The sequence below is a fragment of the Tiliqua scincoides genome, chromosome 4 (genome assembly GCF_035046505.1).
Source record: "Tiliqua scincoides isolate rTilSci1 chromosome 4, rTilSci1.hap2, whole genome shotgun sequence".
In the NCBI taxonomy this organism is placed as follows: Eukaryota; Metazoa; Chordata; class Lepidosauria; order Squamata; family Scincidae; genus Tiliqua; species Tiliqua scincoides.
In genome coordinates, this window is record NC_089824.1 from 114,528,321 (window position 1) to 114,553,482 (window position 25,162).

Genomic DNA, 25,162 nt, shown 5'->3' on the forward strand with positions numbered 1-25,162 from the left:
CATAATAAATATAATACAAAATCACTAAAGTCATCAAATTTTTAAAAAGAATGATAATATTCATAAGTTACACCAATAAAATTAAAAAAAACCAGAGTATAGACCTCTATACAAACCCTTCTCAAATCCTGTAGCAGCACAGATATAATACTTTATGTATAAAATATAATACAGACTTCTGAGTGAAAAAGCACATATGTTGACCTTCCCTAATGTTATAAAAAAAAATTTCCTAGGTACCTAGCACAGGTTCACTTCAAATAACAGGTCTTAAGTAAAGCTCTGACAATCTTGGTTGCTCTATAGAGAGGAACGTGGGAAGAAACTTCCTGATGCTAGTGGGCTAATATGAACCAGCACTGATTGAGACTTTTCCCTCCCCTGCTTTATTATTCATTTTCTATTAGTGAGTGTTATGTTAGTTTACCAGTTGGACATCCTGATTCTGGAACAAAATTGTACTTTACTGACCTCACCTGCATGAAGTCTTGGAACAAGAACAGAATACACATGGAGGTGATGTACTGTGGTTTCGGTGCTGGTGGGCAGGGCTGGCCATCCATGAGGCCAACTGAAGCAGTTACCACACGGAGCAGTTTGGAGGAGGGGTGCCCATCTTGGTCCATCTGCTTGCATCCACTGCTGCTCTTTGTTGTTCCACTCCTTGGATTGGAAAAGGAAGAGGGGACAAAGAGGAAGAGGAAATAAGGAGGGGAGAGAGTGCTGAACTAGAATGTTGGAGAATAGAAGGAGCAGAGGCTGACACATCATTGGGTAAGGAGGGCATTTGGCATGCCACCAGCCCTGCTGGTGACAAGGGAACAGCACCTGTTTGACTTCAGTCATGAGCATGAGTAGTTTAGAGTAAGACACAGGTGTGGGGGGAGGGGGGAGTTGTGCAACCTGTCAGTTCCCTTTGCACAGCCCCCCATGAGTCAGTTCACCTCATCAATTTACCTATATCTGTCTCCCCATCTCCTGGTTGTTGTTTTTTTCCTTTCTCTTGTTCTGGGGCAGGGGTCTCTATACTTTCTGGCCGAAGGGCCGCATCAAATATCTGGCATGGGGTCGAGGGCCAGAAAAAAAATTAAATATACAATTTAAATAAATACATTAGAGATGGAACTTAGATGAATGACTGGAATTAATGACTGAATGGGCTCAAATGTCCAGGATTTCTCCAAGCATCAACACAGCCCAAGAAATAAAACACACACACTTAAATGGACCCCCATTTCCCCACCCCACAAGCACAACTCTGGTTGTGTTTGGTCAACAGGGTCAGAGGCTCTCAGGGGATCAGAGGCTGGCCATAGGCCAGATAGAGGCTCACCGTGGGCCGCATCTGGCCCCCGGGCCGGGGTTTGGAGACCCCTGTTCTGGGGAAACCATATACATTGAGCAAAGATCTGCAGTGTTGCTTTGTGCATTCTGTAGAGGCTATGAGGAAGTGCAATTCAAGCTCCCTCTGCCTCCTTGTTTGTATATTGCTGGGAAACCTGGAAGTGTGAGGATAAGCAGCTCAAATTGCTTGTGTCTCCTGCTGCCTCTGTAGAATGTTAAAGATAACCCTGAATTGCACAACTAAGGCTGCAAGCCTAACCACACTTTCCTGAGAGTAAGCCCCATTGAACAAAATAGGACTTACTTCTGAGTAGACCTGGTTAGAATTGTGCCCTAAATGTGCGTTGATTTGCATAATGGATTTAAGCATGGAATTTTGTCTTTTTCTGAGAAGTGGTTTCGTTTTATGCTGAATATGAGTCCTGAACTCTGTCCAGCAAAGACAACTTGGTTTAGGTACATAACTGCAATGCTCCACTGTATGCGTGTTTCCAATTTGTACTGTAGTGTTCTTTATTTAAAAAGTTGTTTAATGTAAAGATTAAGCATGCCCTAAGATTCTCTTGTGAATGTGTTTATGGCTGTTTTTTATCAAATAAAAGGAATAATGAAATTTTGCATTTAAACGTGGATTCAATTATTGTCATTTTGCAGCTTCCTTCAGTCCTATCCAAATTCAAGTCTTAGTGGTAGTGTATGGACAACCCTCATTCTGGCCTCAACAGGTGGAGGCAGGCCTTCCCAAAATACCAGCAGGCTTCCTTTTAATGCTGTCCATGGATCTTCTTTGGTTTCAGCTATAACACCCAGCTGCCTCTCTATTTTCAGGAGGAGTGTGCAAGAGTACTATGGAGTGGAAAACTTTCCATCACCCTCACTCGCAGCCCGCAATAATCTGACAGATGTAAAACGATAGCAGGCCTCTTAGCTCTTCTCTCTCTTCCTGCCAGCACTTTCTAGTATTTTAGGCTGCCCAGCTGTGTTGCACTCGCTTTGCAGACTTGGTAGAAGTTCACTGAAGAAAAGGTTTTAAAATACGAGGACACTGGTTTCTTCTTTCCCTTGCCCATCTGCGCTCGTCTCCAGCAGGTAATGGCCTTATGGTATTTTGAAAATCCTACTAAGCTTATCAACAGTCACTAAAAAGAGGAAATTGACTTTCCTCAAATTAACAGAGGATTGCCTTATTTTTCAGTTTCACTGCTGCAGGCTTGCATTTTTTGAAGGAGGAAAACCCTGAATGAAGCACAAACTGTGCAGTGAAGAAAGCTTGCAATTTCATTTGGTTTCATCCACTGGTTTTTATTATATATTAATTTAAAGATTAATCTTGGGTGGAATGTCATGAATGCTAAACTGTAGGAGGTGCAAGTGGGGGAAGTCACTATACACACTCCATTATGATTACAGTGCATTGGAGGAATAGGCAGAGCTATGTTACAGGAAATTAAGTTTAGAAATGTTAAGTATTTCTGTGTGAAATGGCATAGGTCACGTCTATTACTTATACTATGTAACACTAGTTACTATTTGATTATGTATACTTTTCAATGTGTAAAGTACAAGGAAAAGTTTCAGTGGAGGTTCGTGTTTGTATATTTGGTTGTGAAAACCCTACTCTAGAAGATCCACTTGGCCCCTTCTCTGCTGGTCTTTTTATTTCACTAAACTTTGGCTGATGTTGCTTCCTCTGGTTTGTTGAGCACTGCTTTTTAAAACTGTTTTTAGTGTATCTGTGGTGTAATTCCCCTTGAGCATTCCACTGTTTCTGAGCAGAAAGGCAACAGAAATCTCATAATAAAGTGAGACATAGAACATTAAAGAATGTAACTGGTAGTCTATTTGGTTTGAACTTGCAAAGATTTAGAGCGCAGTCCTAACCAACTTTCCATCACTGGCATAGCTGTGTCAGTGGGGCATGTGCTGCATCCTGCAGTTGGAGGGCAGTCACCCAGGCCACCTCAAGGTAAGGCAATGTTTGTTTCCTTACCTTGGAGTTGCATTGCCCTTAGGTCAGTGCTAGAAAGTGGGTTAGGATTGCTCCCTAAGTCTTTTGCAGGTATTAAAAGGGGAATGGCTGTAATGGTATGGCTTCTGCCCCCTCATGGGAGCTGCTGTAAAAGGATTTGGGCCTACAGGTGTTAATTTAGCAAAAAATACAAAGATTGCAGTGTCATCATTTGTTGCTGTTGAAAATTGATATTGTGTTTATATACGCTTCAGTTTGAAACTGAGTTGTACCACTTGCATTTCATGGCCATTTGGGCCCAATGTTTCCAAGTTTCTCCCTCACCTTATACTCCGGTATATAATGGTACCCTGTTAACTAGAGGAAAGGGCAGGGTATAAATTGTTTTAAATAAATAGTTGTCTGCTGAGGCAGATAACATCATACATCTGATTAAGGGCAGAATCCTAACCAACTTTCCAGCACTGGCACAGCTGTGCTAGTGGCACATGTGCTGCATCCTGCAGTTGGGGGGCAGTCATGAAGGCCTCCTCAAGGTAAGGCAATGTTTGTTCCCTTACCTCGGAGCTGCATTGCCCTTACCTTGGTGCTGGAAAGTTGGTTAGGATTGTGCCCTAAGTGTACTTTCAGAGGAGGAGTGTGGGACCAGGGCAGCAGCGGTACAGGTGACAGGTGACCAGGAGCAAGAGGAGGGCAAGGAGCTTGCCACTTTCAGCTCCAGTCTCGCTGCCCCTTTGCTCCTTAGCTTGGTGGTGACGGGACAGTGGAGCAAGGGGACAGCAAGGGCTCACAGCTTTAAGCTCTAGTCTCTTTCCAGCAAAAAATTCAGCGGCCTTGCTTCTCGGCTTGCGGGTGCAATTTGGGGGCAGAGGCAATAGATGCCCCCTTTGCTCCCCAAACTGAGGAGCAATTTTCTTAAAAATAGCCCTTTATATTTTTTTAAAATACATGGCAGGATGTCACACCTGTAAGTGATGTCACTTCCAAATGTACCATCAGGGGTCATCATTTTGAACTTGGCTCTGGATGCCAGGGTGGCTAGTTATACTACTGGTAAGAGGAATGGAACTTGGGTACTGCTTGGGGGTACTTGTGCAACTTGGGCAGGTCCTGCACAGTCTTCCTGTATATTAGCATAAGTAGTGTAGCATAAGAGTCAAATGAGAAAGTACACTTAATTAGATGTATGGTGTTATCCGCCTCAGCAGACAGCTATTTATTTAAAACAATTTATACCCTGCCCTTTCCTCCAGTTAACAGGTCATCATTATATACAGGAGTATATAATTGAGACTATATCTATAGTTGAGACTTTGGGGTTTTTTATACAGCATCTCCTGAAACATCGCAGCTCAATCAATAGCACTAGGGAAATGGGTTATATCTTCTAACATTCAAGGAATCATTACTTTTCAAGTCTGTGAACTGGTTGTTTATTTATGTATGCGTGTAATATGCCAATAAAAGTTGTGAAACGGATCTTACAGGAGTATAGAGAAAAATATTGGGCCCAAATGGCCATGAAATGCAAGTGCTACAACTCAGTGTCAAATTGAAGTGTACATAAGCACAATGTCAATTCTCCACAGCAACTAATGGTGATAGTGCAATCTTCATATTTTTTTCTGAATTAATACTTGTAGGGCCAAATCCTAACCAAATTTCCTGCACTGACATAGCTGTGTCAGTGGAGCATATGCTGCATCCTGCAGTTGGATGGCAGTTACTGAGGCCTTCTCAAGGTAAGGGAATGTTTGTTCCTTACCTTGAAACTGCATTGCCCTTACCACAGTGCTGGAAAGTTGGTTAGGATTATGCCCGTAGTGGAATAAAAAAGCATTCTTTTAGGACTGTAATCATTTATAGCTTTAATCACTTTTAGCTGATTAATCAGGGATCAAGGTCAAATTTTAATTGGACATGGCAGTAGGTTACTGTGCAAGTTAATGGGATAGTTTTTAGGACTATTTGGGGTAAATTGTGTTGTAAGAGGGAGTGAAAAAGGAAATATTAAAAATTGAATAGTAGCTAATATTTGTTAATTAGTTGCAATCATTTCCTTCAGTATTTTGAAAAGGTGTCCAGATTCAGTTTTATCTACTTGTTGGAATTAAAGTATTTCTAGACTGCCTTCTGATCCTGCTTGCAAGGATCACCCAGGCAGTTTACAGTATTCAGTAAAAACAGTATTCAAACAAACACAACAGTAAAAATCAGAACAGAGTGAACAAATAACTGTGATGGAACACAGTGAAGCAAACCTCAAAAGAAGACCTGCTGAAACAAAACCATTTTCTTTAAACATTTAAGGAAGCAGTATAGGGTCAGGCAGACTTGCAGGGAGAAGAAATTCCACTGTTGAGGGCAGTGTCCCCCAAATGGCCCTGTTGTGTGCATCCACTCATCAACTGTAATATAATCAGTGATGGGATGTGAACAGAGCATCTGAAAACTGCAGAGCATGAGCATGTTGTGCACATTTATTTGAATGTAGCAGATCAAGTAAAAGGCAGAGAATTAACTATTCTGATTTTTGGTATGTGTCAATGTTCTGATTTTGTTCTGATATTGTTCCAATTTTGTATTTTGGAAAACACTGCACTGTTCTACAAGTTAGATTTGAGACTGCAATCATAATGTGACTGCGTGTGCTTTTTGAGAACATGCATAATGTGTGCATATGGAGAAAATTTATTGCATGTGCTGGGATTGTGTGTAGTGGTCAATGACCCAGCTTGGTGGTTCAGAGTATACTAAAGGGGGAGCAAAGGGTGAAGGTGCAACAGTAAGAACTCTATTGTGCAGATAACAATACAAGTGTAGGAAAGAGGAATCAAAAATTAGAAGCAATGCACTGTTTCAATGACTAAGCAGATCCTATGTGAAGAAATCGTTACGAGAGAATGAAGGTGCATGAGGGTGTAAGCAAGTAGGGGAGAAAGGGCATAGGGAAATCACGATGGTTACCCAGGGGAAATTGAGACTGGAGAACCGAGCATTTGCAGTAGCAGGAAGGGAGAAGGAGAGTTGAGGGGGAAAGGGGGAAAAAAATCAGATTCCCAAGCCCCAGGCAGGGCTGTGTTGCTGTTCACCATAGCCTGGGGGGACCATGGGGCTACAAGCAAGGAGTTAGTGTGGTCTTCCTTGAGGACTGTGGGATCTGAAGCATCTTACCAGTGGTCCAGTCCTAAAGTATGGAACTGTTCTGGACTCATGCTCTCCTGGCAAGCACCCAACACATAATGCACACATGTAATCAAGCACGTCACATGTTGCACATTCAAATAAGAGAAATAAAAATGGCAGAGCAGTTGCCAGGGAGTAAATCCCATGAGCACAGTGAGTCTTACTTTAAAGTAAACTTGCATGGGATTGCAGCACGTGTGTGGGTTGGAGGCTGAAGCCTCTTGATTCTACTTCACTTGGAAACACATGTAAATATGGGTGCAGTACATCCCTTCCATTCTGTCTCCTTCCTGCCCACCCCACCCCACCCCACCGCATATGGTAAATCTTGTCAAACTTGAGTTCTAATAGATATCTGTTCTGAGATTAAACATTCTATTAGGCTGCAGTCTTATGCATACCTACCTGCAGGGACTAGGAGAGGGGTTAAAGGGGTTAATTTGTAATTTGTCAGAAAGGGAACCCAAAGGAGGGGGTCCAGAAATTTCCTGGTATCTTTCATTTTCCAATCTCACCCAGGCTCACTGCCCACATGGGATGCTGGAGGCATTACTGTGGGCTCATGGCAGCAACTACTGCCACATACCATACACACCAGGCCCAGAAATGCATACATTCCTTAACACTGTCACATTGGGGAGGAAACAGACCTGCTACAGTAGCTCTTTCGCTTGTGGATCTGCTAACCATGAAGGAGGGTAGAGGAGCTCAGCAACACAGCTGCGGGACTGCAGCTGCCACAGAAGTCAATTTTGGTGTACATAGGACACTCGCTATGCTAGTGTGAGCCTAAATACACTGATATTAATCTCCTGCAATGATTTTCTATATTTGAAAGATTTCAGAGAGTCTTAGGAGTGTGTTTTGATTTCCATATTATTGTATCTAGCTGCCGCAGGCAGGCAGGCAGGCAGACGTGAGCTCTGCGTTGGGAAGATTGGTAGGCCTGGGCTCCAAAGACTATTCTGGCTGTTGTCACTTTCCCCTGCCTGTTTTGCCCCCATTCAGTCCACCCCGATTGCCACTCCCCACTCTGTTTCACCCTCCTCTGTGTCTTTGGGAAGGAGCCCAAAAAAAACTTTGTATCCGCTGATAAAATTCCTCGCAGAGGCACTACCCCTCTGAGATTAAGCCCCACTGACTAGACTGGGACTGACTTCTAAGCAGATAAGAACATAAGAACAGCCCCACTGGATCAGGCCATAGGCCCATCTAGTCCAGCTTCCTGTATCTCACAGCGGCCCACCAAATGCCCCAGGGAGCACACCAGATAACAAGAGACCTTATCCTGGTGCACTCCCTTGCATCTGGCATTCTGACATAACCCATTTCTAAAATCAGGAGGTTGCCCATACACATCATGGCTTGTACCCCATAATGGATTTTACCTCCAGAAACTTGTCCAATCCCCTTTTAAAGGCGTCCAGGCTAGATGCCAGCACCACATCCTGTGGCAAGGAGTTCCACAGACCGACCACACGCTGAGTAAAGAAATATTTTCTTTTGTCTGTTCTAACTCTCCCAACACTCAATTTTAGTGGATGTCCCCTGGTTCTGGTATTATGTGAGAGTGTAAAGAGCATCTCCCTATCCCACTCTGTCCATCCCCTGCATAATTTTGTATGTCTCAATCATGTCCCCCCTCAGGCGTCTCTTTTCTAGGCTGAAGAGGCCCAAACGCCGTAGCCTTTCCTCATAAGGAAGGTGCCCCAGCCCCGTAATCATCTTAGTCGCTCTCTTTTGCACCTTTTCCACTATGTCTTTTTTGAGATGCAGCGACCAGAACTGGACACAATACTCCAGGTGTGGCCTTACCATTGATTTGTACAACAGCATTATAATATTAGCCGTTTTGTTCTCAATACCCTTCCAATGATCCCAAGCATAGAATTGGCCTTCTTCACTGCTGCCGCACATTGGGTCGACACTTTCATCGACCTGTCCACCACCACCCCAAGATCTCTCTCCTGATATGTCACAGACAGCTCAGAACCCATCAGCCTATATCTAAAATTTTGATTTTTTTGCCCCAATGTACATGACTTTACACTTACTGACACTGAAGCGCATCTGCCATTTTGCTGCCCATTCTGCCAGTCTGGAGAGATCCTTCTGGAGCTCCTCACAATCACTTCTGGTCTTCACCACTCGGAAAAGTTTGGTGTCGTCTGCAAACTTAGCCACTTCACTGCTCAACCCTGTCTCCAGGTCATTTATGAAGAGGTTGAAAAGCACCGGTCCCAGGACAGATCCTTGGGGCACACCGCTTTTCACTTCTCTCCATTGTGAAAATTGCCCATTGACACCCACTTTCTGCTTCCTGGCCTCCAACCAGTTCTCAATCCATGAGAGGACCTGTCCTCTAATTCCCTGACTGTGGAGTTTTTTCAGTAGCCTTTGGTGAGGGACCGTGTCAAACGCCTTCTGAAAGTCCAGATATATAATGTCCATGGGTTCTCCCACATCCACATGCCTGTTGACCTTTTCAAAGAATTCTATAAAGTTCATGAGGCAAGACTTTACCCTTACAGAAGCCATGCTGATTCTCCCTCAGCAAGGCCTGTTCATCTATGTGTTTTGAGATACTATCTTTGATGAGGCATTCCACCATCTTACCCGGTATAGATGTTAGGTATAGATGTTAGGCCTATAGTTTCCCGGGTTCCCCCTCTTTCCCTTTTTAAAGATAGGCGTGACATTTGCTATCCTCCAATCTTCTGGCACCGTGGCCGTTTTGAGGGACAAGTTGCATATCTTAGTCAAGAGATCTGCAACTTCATTCTTCAATTCCTTAATAACTCTTGGGTGGATGCCATCAGGGCCCGGTGACTTATTGATCTTTAATTTATCAATGAGGTCTGAAACATCTTCTCTTTTAACCTCTATCTGACTTAACTCCTCAGTGAGGAGGGGCAGCGGTATCTGCCCAAGGTCTTCCGCTGTGAAGACAGATGCAAAAAACTCATTTAATTTCTCTGCCATCTCTCCTTTTATCTCCCCTTCCCCTCCCTCACCATCCAGATGTGCATAGGGATGAGATGTTAAATGGTTATTTAAATCATTGTGGTCAATATAACTCAATATAACACAGAAGAAGCCTGTTTCATGAAAAGAGAGGGCAGCAGTTGGGCAATCTTAGCTTAAGAAAACAACCAGGTGTATTGGAAGTCAACTGGTACACTTGGAGTCAACTGGAGTCCCAACTGGTACACTTAGGCAGCAATTCTATGTACACTTGGGACTGACTGTCCCTGAGCGCCGTGCGAGTTTTCTGAATAAACGTGCAGAGCCTCCACAGGAGTGCCTGGGAGTCAGCCCCACTGAACTGGTTTCTAAGAATACTCTTCTCAGTCAGAAGGTCCCTTGTACGCTTGCACCAGATCTGGCCTCATGAGGGTTGTGGCCACTTCCAGGATGGCTCTGCAGAGAAATGTCTTGTGGCACCTTCAAGACGCGGGCTGCAGTCCTATCCACACTGACCTGGGAGTAAGCTCCATTGACTACAATGGGACTTACTACTGAGTAGACACGCACTGGAGTAGCTGTCTCACATTTACTGGAGCCTCAGCTTTCTCAGTTTGTGACACACTGGTGACCCTGCTCACCCCAGAACAGCATCCTTGCTGTTGTTTTGACTCTCGTTTGCTTTCTGTTCTATGTATAAGTTCTAGGTATATTCTATGTATATTTCTTTTTAAGTCCTATTGTGTTCAATGTATGGGACTTACTCCCAGAAAATCTAATGATTGTAAAGCTGCAATCCTAACCTCACTTTCCTGGGAGTAAGTCCCATTGAACACAACAGGACTTACTTCTGAGTAGACCTGAGTCACTTTTTAGTGAAGGTCTTCGTGGGTTTCGCTGCTGCCGGCTAACACCTGTGGCACGCGCGACACTTCCTGAGCGCCTCGGTGAGGTTGGTGCCCTTCCCGGGAGTACGCTCGCATTCCTCCCAAGCGTAGTGGAGTCTGCACTTCTCTCTGCGTCCCGTTCCCTGACGGAGGGAGCACTTAGCCGCACTCAACATGGAGGGAGAGCCGTTGGAGTCGCACCCGCCATCTTGAGAAGGTCTGCGGCCTTACCCGGGCGCTCTCGCGAGACTTTCCGAAGCGGCTCCCGCCCTGCCGCGCGCCGCTGTGGCGGCCCTGGCCCCTCCTTTCCCGGTGCCTGTGTGTCAGTCGTTGGCCGGTAATGGCGCCGGGTTGGCGGCGGCCGCGGTGGTGTCGCCGCTGAAGCGGCTCCTTGGGGCTGCCTCCGCGTCTCGTCGCCGTTCCCCGTCGGCTCGCGGGATGAGCCGGCCGCCGTCGCCACGGCCGGGAAGGAGAAGGAAAGACCGGAGGCGGCGTTAAAGCAGGTGAGGCGCCTCGGCCGCCCTGCCGGGCATCGGCCGAGCCCGTCCGGAGGCCGAGCGAGCTCGTGGGGAAGGCCGGCGAGAGCAACCGACGGAGCTCTGCGTCGCCTCCGTCGGGTGGGGCGGCCTCGCCGGGCGCTTTGCTGCCTTTTTTTAAATGTCCCGGTTCGGCGGTTGGCGGTTGGTCAGCCCCTTCCCCGCCCGACCCCTCGCGCCGGCCCTTCCCCGCTGCAGCTCCGCCCGGGCTGTCACTCGCCTCTTCCTGCTTCGCAGGGACGGTTCTCCGCCAGGGCTCCGCTCACCAGTCCGTCTCTTCCTCCGCCCCTGTTCAGGCCGTCCTGGGCCCCAGACCCGGAACGGGCTGCCCGCCCCCTCTTGACTAGTCCCTGCGCTTAACACCCCGCAGTGGGTTCGTCACGTGGAAACGCTAAAGAAACTCGGGTTCAGTGTTGGGAGAGTTCGGACAGGCAGGCGAAAATATTTCTTTACCAGGCTTGTAGTTAGTCTGTGGAACTCCTTGCCACAGGAAGTAGTGACGGCATCTTGCCTGGGTGCCTTTAAGAGGGGACACATTTCTGGGGAAGTTCATTATAGTCATGGTAGGTGTGTGCAAGGTGATTGCCAGATGCAGGGGAGGCCACTGGGATGCAGGTTGTGCCTGTTGTCTGTGTGCTCCCTGGAGCATTTGGTGGGCCACTGTGAGATACAGGAAGCTGGACTAGATGGGCCTTTGGACTGATCCAGTGGGGCTCTTCTTATGTTCTTGAACTAAAACTTTACAGACAGGCGGGGTGGGGGGGAGGGAGGAGGATATGCTAATCCAAAAGTTTGCTTGCCTATTTTTAGCAGTAATTATTAACAATCCTTTGCATCCATCATTTTATTCAGTGGGGCTTATTCCCAGGAAAGTGTGTATAGCAGTGATTTTCAACCTTTTTTGTCTCTTGGCACCCCGAACAAGGTACAAAAATGGTCAAGGCACTCCATCAGTTTGACAGCTGACAAGGCACACCATGCTGTTGGTGGGGGGCTCACATCCCCCAATGGCTCTACTAATATATGACCCTCCCACAAACTCCCGCAGCACTCCTGCAGACCATTTGCAGCACACCAGTGTGCCACGGCACAGTGGCTGAAAAATGGCTGGTGTATAGGATTGTAGTCTGAGCGCCCAATCCTATCCAATTTTCCAGTGCCAGTGCTGCTGTGCCAATGGGGTATGCACTGTTTCTTGTGTTGGAGAGAAAGTCACAGAGGCCTCCTTAAGGTATGGGAACATTTGTTCCCTTACCCTGGGGCTGTACTGCAGTTGCACCTGTGCTGGAAAATTGGATAAGATTAGGCTGTGAGATGTTTATTAGATGCATTTAGATACAAACTTTTGTTACTACTGTATCGTCTTATATGAAATCTTTTTGTGTGTGCATTTGCACATATATGCATAAATACATGTCATGGAAAGAATAATGTGACAAAAAGTTCCTTGTCCTCAAAGATTTCACACTGGAAAACTTACAGTCCACAAGGGAACGATCCAACGAAACCTAATAGGGCTACAATATTATGCCTGATTGTGTGTGTCAGGGATGTGCTGCTTCTGAACATGGAGGTTCTGTTAAACTGTTATGCCTAATAACTGTTGACAGACCTATTTTTCATGCAATTGTCCAATCTTTTAAAGCCATTGAAGCTATCAGCCATCAGTGCATCTTCTGGTAGTGCATTCCATAATTGTGTGAAGTAGTACTTTCTCTTGTTTAGCCTGGCTCTACTGCCAATCAGTTTAACAGAGTAATCCGAATTGTGGTATTGTATTGTAGGAGGGCAAGAAAACGTATTATTCATCTATTTTCTCTGCATCTTGGATAATTTTATAAACCTCTATCATGTGTCTTCCCTGCCCCTCCATCTGTTTTTCTAAACTGAAAAGGCACAGGTACTCAAGCCTTTCTGTGTAGGGAATGACTTTGCCTGCTCATTTCTGTACTTTTTCTACAATATTCTTGTGGAATGGAAGGAACCAGGACTGCATACAGTATTCTAGATGTACTGAATAATAGATTTATATAAAGTAATTACTATATTGACGTTTTTTCCACATCTTTCCTAATTACAGGCATGGAATTTGTTACCACCCCACTTCTGAGTAGATATGCATAGGAATGTGCTATTGGTGTCATCCACAAACTTGATTAGCTCACTGATCACCCCAGGTCCAGATTCTTTATTGATAAATTAAACAGCATCTGTTCGAATGCAGGTGTCTCCCACTTTTTGATGGTCTGCTTTTTAATGATCCGCCCTTTTGACACTTTTCAGTTATAACCAGAACCTGTACATTTGACATGTGGTCCTCTCTTTCAACCTATTTCATCATGTTTGTATGTCCTTCCATGCACTTCTGCAACCATGAGCTGCTTTTTCTCTCTATCAACATAGCACTATCTTTTTGCTTAGTCTGTGTAGTGTATAGCAATCGTTCATGATGCATCTCTTAGGTACTGCGCACAGTGCGTCTCTTATACTTATGCTTATAATAATTTATGATTGTTCATTTCACTGTAATTTTGTATACAGCATATATGTTATTTAGCTTTTGCCTGCATTCACAAGAGATATACAATGTGTTGTTTATGTCTTTTGACAACCAAAATGTGCTTGAAGGCTTAAAAAAAACACACCTGGGTTCTGTATTTTTTGACAGTGCTCTAGGCTCTAATCTGTTGAGTAAGTGGGGATGCCTGTATAGCACTGGTTCCCAACCTGTGGTCCATGAGATCCTGAAAAGTGGTCTGTGAGGTCTCAGAAAAAAATTGCTTTCGATCACTTCCAGCATCTCACCAAGCAAGTGCTGACCACCAGAGAGAGTGGAGAATGGACCGCTCACAGCCTCAGCCAGCACTGAAGTGTCAGTTGCGGCTGTGGGGGTTTGTTCTCCATCCTCTCTGGTAGACCATGGGGGAGTGCTCACTTGGGAGACTGTTCCCCATAGTCTACCAGAGAGGGAGGAGGACAGACTGTGCACAGCCACAGCTGGCAACAAAAGCAGCAAGCCACAAATCTCTATAAATAATAAATCTAATCTTCTTTATTACAAATTTAATTGTACTTTTTGTATGTGGGAGGGGATTTATGTGGTCCAGGATGATTTATATTTTTGCCTCTGGTCCGCAGACTCCTAAAAGTTGGGAACAACTGCTGTATAGATTCTTAGAGGCAGGAGACACTACTTCCCTCTGTTTTGAGAACTGTCTATTTCTTCCTATTCTCTAGTTACTGTTTAAGCAAAAGGAAGTGGTTTTTAAGAGGACCTGTCCTCTTATTCCTGACTATTAGTTTACTCAAGAGTTTTTGTTAAGAGATTTTGTCAAAAGCTTTTTGGCAGTTCAGGTATATAAGGTCTACTGGGTCACCCAATCCACGTGCTTGTTGAAGCTCTCAAATAACTCTGAAAGGTTAGTTAGGTGAACCTTTCCTTTGCATAGGCTTTTCTGAGTTTTCCTCAGCAATACCTGTTCTTCTATATGTTTAATTCTATCTTCAGTAATGCTATGCATCAGTTTACCTGGAAAGGATGTTAGGCTAACTGCCATGAAATTTCCTGGTGCTTCCTCCCTGGTGCCCCCCACCAGCCTTTTATAAATTCGTGTCATGGCTTTTAAAAATTTATTTGTAGAAATTTTATGTCAACTGTCTTGCCAAAGACATTTTTTGATGGCTTACAGACTAACATTTGATTTTCAAGTACCAATGTAAAAAGGGAAAAACATGAACCTAATAGAAATTCAAAAACTAATAGGCAGCCAGCAGCAAGTACTACCCAACTAACAGATCCAGGAACTGCGAAACCAAAATATCACCCTCTCCTCAAGGTACAGTATCATAGCTAGATTTGAACATAGCACCTAAAGATGGAAACGTAGGAACCAAATGGGCTTCTGAGAGAAGTGTGTACCAAACATTCAGCTCCAGTATCAAGATGGCCAGTTTTTGGGATGCCTACCCAGATGGCAAAGGCATCCAAAGCAGGACCTCTACTGGTGGTCTGAGTGTACAAGAAAACACATAAGGTGTTAAAGTACTGTGGTTCCATACCATTTATGGTTTTAAAGGTAATAACTAGCACCTTGAATTTAGCAAAGAAACAAATATGTAACTAGTACAACTCTCACAAAATGGATGCACTGTGCTCTCAACAAGTCTTGCTAAAAGCCTAGCTGTCAGTTGTGCCAGTTGAAGATTTCCAAGCAGTTCTTGGGGCAGCCCCACACAGAGTGCATTGCAGTATTCTACCATTAGTTATTTTTGGCTTCCTTGCTGATTATTTGCTTTTAGCAATGCTGTGTATTTTTTTTTTCAGTATATCGGCTATTTCACAAGTTCTTGAAGAACTCTCAGGCATATTCTGTTTGGACCCACTGACTCCTTAAATCCTTAATTTGTCAATTAATGTTTGTTGTACCAGAGTTTGTACTCCTCCTTGTTCTTGTCACTTGGCAAGACTTTTATTTTCTGAAAAAAATCTTGTTATCCATGTGACACCTTTGATTTGTTGGTACTTTCTCTGATTTTTTTACAGTATATGACTTTCGTAATTGAAATTCCATTGCTGTAAATTACTACAATAATTTACTGTAAATTATGTCAGACCATCCTAGAAAGTCTGACCCTTTTAACTTCCTTATAACTTTGATCCCCTCTTTTAAAATAAAACAAAAACTTATTTTGAAACTAAATACATGTATGACTTGGTAGCCAACTATTTTCATTCCTTTGAATAACAAAATAGGTAGCCATTGTGGGTGGCCTTGTTTTGCCACCAAACAATATTAGAGTTGTCTCAAATCATATATCATATCATATCATAAATCATATCTGGGGAAACCAAAACATGCAGAAGTTATTTTAAAACTAATCCCCCATTGGGGACAGAAATGGAAAAAAATGGCACAGTTAAAACTATGAATACATAGCCACATGTGGGGTTGGGTAGGCTTATTGGGAAGTATTTTGGTGGCTTCTCAAGAGAGGCATCCTGGTTGTGATATCCCTTGATGGCTGATTTTCTCTTTCTCCATGACAGGGTCAGTCATCCACAGGTGGGTAGCTCCTCTCTCACAGGAAAGCAGTTCAGGCAGTTCAGTCTTCCTGTGGGGAGGGGCTCCTGTTGCATCACCAGACTGACCTTTCCTTCGGATGAGCAGGTTGGGCTTTACAGTGCTGCTGGCCAGCCAGGCTGACCAGCGGAGTTTTTTCCTTTGTCTTTCTCCTTTTACTTGGGCTGTTCGCCCCCATCACTGCAAGACCCTCCACAGCTAGTGCAGGAAGGCTCCCTCCTTTCCTGTGCTACTGCCTCCTGCGACTTCCCCACTTCTGGGACCTTTTTCCTGAAGAGGCAGTTGTGGCGGCCATCTTGGCTGCCCAAGCCCCTCTGACTGTCACCTGCGGTGGGGACAGAGGACGAGGGTCACACTGGCTGGATAATTATAGGGCCCCCGCTCTCCCCGCTGGGGTTGAGCAGTGAAGGAGGGCGTGGCCATGGCTGAGCTCCAGTGACCGCACAGTGAGCTTGTGCCATTGCTCCAACCATGTGATGCACATCTGGTCACCTGCAGGTGGCTTCTGCACCTCCTTTTGATTGGAAGCAGCAGCATCAGGAGTTCCCTTCTGCTCTGCGGAGAAGCCTCACTGAAGGTTCCCCCCAGCAGCCAAGTGGAGAAACGCTGGGGGTGCAATTACCCAGGCTGCAGCCTCCTGCCACACGTACCATCTGGGATCGGCAACTGAGGGACTCCAGCCTTCCTCTTCCAACCTGTGAGTCACCCCGGGGCAGCAGCCTTTTGTGACCCCCCCCTCCAAAAAAGTTATTACCAGGGCTCCTTTGAAATGGCTAGCCCATCTAAGGAGGGTATTGTTGCCCCTGCCAGGGCCTGGCCTGGCCCTGGCCTCCCTCCAACTATTGGGGCTACCATCAATTGGGACAATCTCACAGCCACCATCCACAGCATGGTCCAGGCCTCGGTATCTGCGAGCATAGCTTCAGCGATTGTCACCATTCAGGACTTGCTTCCTCTGGGGCCCCCATTCCTTCTGGCCCTCAGCAGGCATCATCCCCTCTGAGGCACCCCTTGGGTTTCCAACTCAGGCCTGCTGAAATCGGGGTGGTGATTTCACTTTCCCAGGCCAAGAAACAAAATAAATCTGGGAACACCAGTAGCCAATATTGCCCCTTTCATGGCATCCCTGAGCTACAGCTAGAGGAGCTTCTTCGTCTCAGGAGGGAGAGATTTCTGAGGAGGAGGCCCCGCCCCCACAATCAGGGCTCTCTCCTGTTCGACTCTTTTCCCAGGCTTTTTCAGGGGATTGTAAAAAGTGATCTTGAACTCCAGCCAGCTCCACCTTCCACTTCGGAGCCCCAGTCCTCTTCCTCTCGTTGGGGAGGCAGCCTCAGTCTTTCCAGTCAACAGGAAGTCCTTCAGGGGTTTCCCTTACTTGACTTTTTCAAACAGATTATACACAGGGAATGGGCTACCCCCTGCAAGTCTAGGGACTCCAGTCATCCTGCCGGTAGATTCTATAAGGGTTGACAAGAACAATGTACCCAGATTTAAGCTGCCCCTGGTGGACGTCCTCATAGCAGGTCTGAGCTCCACGTTGGTCCTACCGTCTGATACCAAGAGTCTCCCTAAAGACTCAGTGGACTAAACAATTGAGATGGCTGCCCAGTGGGCATTTGAGGTATTGGCCACCTCCCTCAAGGCTTCTGTGGCATCATCCCTATGTGCTAGACCAGGGGTGCTCACACTTTTTTGGCTCGAGAGCTACTTTGAAACCCAGCAAGGCCTGGAGATCTACCAGAGTTTTTTTTACAATGTTCGCGCCATCATAACATATAACATTTATGTGTACAATGTATGTTAGTGTACCTTGAGCCCCACTGAGTATAACGGGACTTACTCCTGAGTAGACATGCCTAGGATTAGGCTGTGAGGCTGCAATCCTAGCCACACTTACCTGGGAGTAAGCCCCATTGAGTACAATGGGCCTTACTCCCGGCGTTTCCTCCCAGAGGCACCTGAAGGGGGGGGGTCGGCACTCCGCGATCTACTCATTTTGCCTCGCGATCTACCGGTAGATCGCGATCCACCTATTGAGCAACCCTGTGCTAGACCCTCGTGCTCTGGATGCAGCAGTTCGCTGAGCACCACTGACTCCCTGCTAAGGCACAATCTGACATCAGAAGGATGGCTTTGGCTCTTGCTTTCATAGCAGATGCCACGGCTGATTCCATTCAGTTCTTTACCAGAGCCATGGCAGCGAGTGTGGCCATTTGAACAAGCACCTGGCTCTGTAACTGGGCCATGAATTCAGTGTCTTGCACCAAGATGGCGGCCCTCCCCTTCCACAGGTCCAAGCTTGTTTGGTGAGGACCTTGAACCCCTCCTAGTGGAGACCAAGGGTAAGCGGAAGATGCTCCCCACCAAGTGCAAAGCATCAAGGCCTCCTTTCAAGCAGCACCAGCACTCCTTTTGTGGCCCAAGAGCTCCACCTCAGGCAACTTCTACAGTAGCCAGCAATCCATCTGGCAGCCCAGAAAGACCTCTTTTAGGCTACATTCCCAGCCAAGAACGGCAAACAACGACTACCCAACTTTCTCCACACTCCCAATCAGGGGAAGGCTGCAGTTTTTCACCCACAGGTGGGACTCCGTAACCTCCGACAGCTAGCTCAGGGACACTGTGAGGAAAGGATATGCCCTCGAGTTTCATACTGTTCCGAGGGACCAATTCATCCAGGCTTGCAGATCCACCTGCCATCTCCAAGACTCTCGAGGCCATTCTTCACTTGCTTCAGAGAGGTGCCATAGACCAGGTCCCTGCCCTTAAGCGGTCTCTGAGGGCCTGCTCCCACCATGGTCCCCAAGAAATCAGGAGACACCAGAGCCATCCTCAACCTCCGGTAGCTCAACTGATGGATACAGCAGCAGAAGTTCAAAATGGAGACCCTAAGATCCATCCTTCTGGCCATTCAAAAGGACAACTTCCTCACCTCCTTGGATTTGCAGGAGACTTACCTTCATTTGCCAGTCCTCCCTGCTCACAGAAGGTTCCTGCACTTCTGGTATGATGGAGTCCACTACCAGAACAGAGCTGTTCTGTTTGGACTTTCCTTGGCGCCGAGGGTATCTTCATAGCCCATCTATGGACTCAAGGAATTGCAGCCTTCCCCTACCTTGATGACATCCTCCTGAGAGCAAGCTCCATCTTCTTCATCTTCTCTGAGACAAGACCTTCTCCTTCATGGTTCGCTCCTGCACCTGCGAATGCTCCATTTAGCTGCCTGGAGGTTGAGCACCACTGCGGCTTTTAGGACCTGCCCATCCCTAGAGCAGGTGTGCAGGGCAGCGACCTGGAGCTCCCCACACACCTTTATCAAACACTACAAGACTGAAACTTTCACGACTGTGGATGCAGCCTTCTGCGCATACTTGCAGAGCGGTATGTGCAGAGCAGGCACATACTTGCAGAGCATGGTCTCCCATTCTTCAGGCGGTTTCCACCCTTGAGGAGCACGTGGAGGACTGACCCTGCCATGGAGAGCCCACCGGAGAAAGGGAAGATTTGAGCTTACCTGTTAATTCCCCTTTGCAGTGGACTCCATGGCAGGGTCAATCTGCCCACCCTCACAGCCTGACGTCTGGGAATTTAAAAAAAAGGATAGAATAGCCTATATAAGGACCAAGATATAGAGTGCCCCATTAGAGGGGTCAGAGGAAAGCGGGGTGGGGGGTGGCGGGGGGTGAAGAGTTGGGAGCTCAGCCAGTTGATCCAAAGATGGGGAGGGGTTTCCTTCTGCTTTCTCAGTTTGTGGGCACAGGGGGAGCCCCTCCTCACAAGAAGGCTTCTGCCTGACCTGCCTTCCTGTGAGGGAGGAGCTACCCAGCTGTGGAGGACTGACCCTGGCATGGAGTCCACTGAGTAAGGGAATTCACAGGTAAGCTCAAATCTCCCCTTTTCCACAGCTTCCTAGGTATGCTCCAGAGATGTCCCTTTTTCTGATTGTCCCAGTTGAAAAAAGGCAGATTTAGATACGAAATGTTGAAGGTGTCAATTGAAAAAAGCACAAAATGAAGGGGGGAGGTGAGAGAGGAATTGTCTTGCTCAAAACCTCTAATAACTTACATATTTGGGGGGGTTGGATGGGGAAGATATGCATACCATGAGGATAATAAAAAAATCAAAATTAAAAAACCTTTTTCCCCTGTTTCACATTATACTGCAGGGAACATAATTCAGGAAGAAGAAAAGGGGAAAATGACCGTTTTCCTTTTGCCACTCCCCAGAATCGCAAAGGATTCTCCTCTTCCACTCACCCCCCCCAATGTAGCAATAAAATTTTCAGGTTTGGCTGAGCAGGGAGGTTTTGTCTATGTGAGTGAGAGTGGAGTATAAATATTAGAGCAAGTGAAGATCTCAAGGAAGTGGGAAGAAAAATTGTGTCCTTTTTCCTTCCTTCCTTCTTGATATTTTTTCCTCCTTGCCTCTGTCCCCTAACTGCACCACAAATTTACTGTTCATTTTCTTTAGTATCCTACTTGTTTTCTATAAGCCCACTGTAAGATCCAGTCCCACAGAAACACTACTGCAACTGTAAAATAATATCTACACTAATCAGACATTGTAGTTAGAATGATGGGCCAATTCCGAAATTCATTCACAGCTTGGGTTTTGGTTGTACCAGAATTGTTCACATTGTATGGTAATTAAATTTTTCATTCAAGTTAAACACTTTCTCAGCATCTGCTAGCAACTACTCTTTGCTTCCAGTGTGGGGAGAGCACAACTGTAAAATCTTAAAGGAAAAGTCCTAACCAACTTTCCAGCACTGACTTAGCTGCAGTGTAGCCCCCAAGGTAAGGCAGCAAACATGTCCTTAGCTTGAGGAGGCCCCCTTGACTACCTCCCCACTGCAGGATGCAGTGCACACCACATTGGCACAGCTGTCAGTCCTGGAAAGTTGGTTAGGATTGCACCCTTATGCTTGCTTGCTTGCTTGCTTGCTTGCTTGCTTGCTTGCTTGCTTGCTTTCTTTCTTTCTTTCTTTCTTTCTTTCTTTCTTTCTTTCTTTCTTTCTTTCTTTCTTTCTTTCTTTCTTTCTAAGAAAGTGGTTTCTATTTTTTGTTAAGTCTGTTGGGTATTTTCTCCAGTGTTGTCTTGTGTTCTGTGTGGTAGCAGATTTAAGTTCAAACACATGGTTTTGTCATCTTAAGTAGCAGGATAGGAATAGACGCCTTCCTGACCTTTTAAAATAGCTGTCAGTCAGAATAAACAACTGGGTTATAGGAATTGGTACTAAGTCTTGCTCAGTATAAGGCAACTTCATATATTCATGAGTCAAGAGTTAAAACAAAAAACATCTTTGTAATCTTGGGAAGACATTTTCTAGAATAAAGCCAGGTTTGTACAGAGCCTGTATAATGAATGGTTTTTACCAGACTTTTCTCCATATTTGCTGAAAAATTTGAGAAACTAAATTACAAAAATGATTGAAACATAGTGTACACTTGTGTACACCATATTACACAAAAATGATTGAAACATAGTGTACACCATATTATCAATGTGGTGTGTGAGCAGAGTCTGCTGAAATGGTATGAACACTTTCTAGTGCTTTATGAGGATTGTAGTCAGAGCTTTGGCTTCAATCATTGTCAGATTCCCCCTCTATCTTCTGTACTATTTACTGTGGTAATTTGCAATATTGTAGGTGTGGCAGAACAACATTTCCAACCTGTCAAGTTCTTTTCTGTTCAGCTCCAACCCCCTGTTGTTTAGTGGTCCAAACAATAATGTCTGATAGTGGCAGTAGGAGTAGCGCAGTGCCTTTCTGAATCTACTTTTCTTACCTGAAAACATATATCTTTTAGGTGTCTGCAGTTTAGAAAACAAATCCTTTGTGAACGCTTCTCTTAAATGAACTGCAAATTACTGTTGTACCAAGCAATCTAGCGGTTTCGGAACTGAGATGTCACAACGCTCTAGCCAGTGAAAAGTGGTTGCTACCCCTTTAAGGGGGTAGTGGTGACGTTGCTACATCACTCCTGTGTTTGCACTGCCACAGCTACAATGGGGCTTTTACACATACCTGCCAGTCACTATGACTCATGGCCCACGGCCTCATCTGCAAGTCTCCCCGCACCTCAGAACTGCTCCCTAACGCAATTGTTCTTCCAGTTTTCAACCAAAAACCAAAAGTGGGTTAGGAAGCAATCGCGTTAGGAAGCAGTTCCGAAGCAGAGGTGACTGTGGGCTCCCCGCACCCTCTAGAGGGCCATAGCAACCACCAGCTGTGACCACTAGATCACAAGCTTTTGTCATGGCAGTGTTGAAATTGTGTTGCTGCCCATCTCCCTCAGAGGATTTAGAGGTCCCAAACTCTGAAATAATCTATTATAAATTTTAGATCCAGATTAATTTTAGAGGAGGATATTATAGGTGATAAGAACATAAGAACAGCCCCACTGGATCAGGCCATAGGCCCATCTAGTCCAGCTTCCTGTATCTCACAGCGGCCCACCAAATGCCCCAGGGAGCACACCAGATAACAAGAGACCTCATCCTGGTGCCCTCCCCTACATCTGGCATTCTGACTTAACCCATTTCTAAAATCAGGAGGTTGCGCATACACATCATGGCTTGTACCCCATAATGGATTTTTCCTCCAGAAACTTGTCCAATCCCCTTTTAAAGGCGTCTAGGCTAGACGCCAGCACCACATCCTGTGGCAAGGAGTTCCACAGACCGACCACACGCTGAGTAAAGAAATATTTTCTTTTGTCTGTCCTAACCCGCCCAACACTCAATTTTAGTGGATGTCCCCTGGTTCTGGTATTATGTGAGAGTGTAAAGAGCATCTCCCTTTCCACTCTGCCCATCCCCTGCATAATTTTGTATGTCTCAATCATGTCCCCCCTCAGGCGTCTCTTTTCTAGGCTGAAGAGGCCCAAACGCCGTAGCCTTTCCTCATTAGGAAGGTGCCCCAGCCCCGTAATCATCTTAGTCGCTCTCTTTTGCACCTTTTCCATTTCCACTATGTCTTTTTTGAGATGCGGCGACCAGAACTGGACACAATACTCCAGGTGTGGCCTTACCATCGATTTGTACAACGGCATTATAATACTAGCCGTTTTGTTCTCAATACCCTTCCTAATGATCCCAAGCATAGAATTGGCCTTCTTCACTGCTGCCGCACATTGGGTCGACACTTTCATCGACCTGTCCACCACCACCCCAAGATCTCTCTCCTGATCTGTCACAGACAGCTCAGAACCCATCAGCCTATATCTAAAGTTTTGATTTTTTGCCCCAATGTGCATGACTTTACACTTACTGACATTGAAGCGCATCTGCCATTTTGCTGCCCATTCTGCCAGTCTGGAGAGGTCCTTCTGGAGCTCCTCACAATCACTTCTGGTCTTTACCACTCGGAAAAGTTTGGTGTCGTCTGCAAACTTAGCCACTTCACTGCTCAACCCTGTCTCCAGGTCATTTATGAAGAGGTTGAAAAGCACCGGTCCCAGGACAGATCCTTGGGGCACACCGCTTTTCACCTCTCTCCATTGTGAAAATTGCCCATTGACACCCACTCTCTGCTTCCTGGCCTCCAACCAGTTCTCAATCCACGAGAGGACCTGTCCTCTAATTCCCTGACTGTGGAGTTTTTTCAGTAGCCTTTGGTGAGGGACCGTGTCAAACGCCTTCTGAAAGTCCAGATATATAATGTCTATGGGTTCTCCCGCATCCACATGCCTGTTGACCTTTTCAAAGAATTCTATAAGGTTCGTGAGGCAAGACTTACCCTTACAGAAGCCATGCTGACTCTCTCTCAGCAAGGCCTGTTCGTCTATGTGTTTTGAGATCCTATCTTTGATGAGGCATTCCACCATCTTACCCGGTATGGATGTTAGGCTGACCGGCCTATAGTTTCCCGGGTCCCCCCTCTTTCCCTTTTTAAAAATAGGTGTGACATTTGCTATCCTCCAATCTTCTGGCACCGTGGCCATTTTGAGGGACAAGTTGCATACCTTAGTCAAGAGATCTGCAACTTCATTCTTCAATTCCTTAATAACCCTTGGGTGGATGCCATCAGGGCCCAGTGACTTATTGATCTTTAATTTATCAATGAGGTCTGAAACATCTCTTTTAACCTCTATCTGACTTAACTCCTCGGTCAGGAGGAGCCTTTCGGGCAGCGGTATCTGCCCGAGGCCTTCTGCCGTGAAGACAGATGCAAAGAACTCATTTAATTTCTCTGCCATCTCTAAGTCTCCTTTTATCTCCCCTTTCCCTCCCTCACCATCCAGAGGGCCAACCGCTTCTCTGGCGGGTTTCCTGCTTCTAACATATTTGAAGAAGCTTTTATTATTCCCCTTAATGTTGCTGGCCATGCGTTCCTCATAGTCTCGCTTGGCCTCCCATATCACCTTCTTACATTTCTTTTGCCACAGTTTATGTTCCTTTTTATTCTCCTCATTAGGGCAAGACTTCCATTTATGGAAGGAAGCTTCCTTGCCCTTCACAGCCTCTCTAACTTGGCTGGTTAGCCATGCGGGCACCCTCCTGGATTTAGTGGAACCCTTCTTTCTTTGCGGTATACACCTCTGCTGGGCCTCTATTACTGTTGTTTTAAGCAGCCTCCATGCACTCTGGAGAGATTGGACTCTTTTTACCCTCCCTTTCAACCTCCTTCTAACCAGCCTCCTCATTTGAGGGAAGTCTGCCCGTCGGAAGTCAAGGGTTTTTGTTAGAGATTTGCCTGATATTCTTCCCCCAACGTGCACGTCAAAACGGATTGCAGCATGATCACTGTTCCCCAATGGCTCAGTAACGTTTACATCTCTAACCAGGTCCTGCGTACCGCACAATATTAAATCCAGAGTCACCTGTCCTGTGGTGGGCTCCGTGACTAGCTGATCTAAGCCACAGCCATTTAGCACGTCAAGAAATCCGGTTTCCTTATCGTGACAAGAACACAAATTGACCCAGTCAATATGAGGATAATTGAAGTCCCCTCCAGGCGATTTTACCCACCTCTCTCCAAGAGGTGCTAGTGTAATAGATTATGCCCTAGTTTCTCCTGCCCTCCTGCCCCTTTTATCAGATTTCTGTGTCTGCACCCGTTCTGAGAGTGATCACTTGCCAGTTGCACTTATTCTTAATATTCCCTTTGATTCCCCTGTCTCTTCTCTTTCTCTCCCCAATCCAAGCCGTCCCTACAGATGGTCACCAGTTGCGGAGCAAGCCCTGTCCCAG

The 25,162-nt window shown here is 45.9% G+C and overlaps 1 protein-coding gene across 2 annotated transcripts in view; it reads left to right on the top strand.

The window, feature by feature from the left end:
• Positions 1 to 10,643: 10,643 nt before the first annotated feature.
• The window catches only part of CEP350 (centrosomal protein 350), a 126,273-nt gene continuing 111,754 nt past the window's right edge, over positions 10,644 to 25,162 (top strand). For both annotated transcript variants that reach the window (XM_066624015.1, XM_066624016.1), the window contains exon 1: positions 10,644 to 10,853. The gene's annotated coding sequence lies outside the window, so the exon portion shown is untranslated. The remainder of the gene's footprint in view (positions 10,854 to 25,162) is intronic.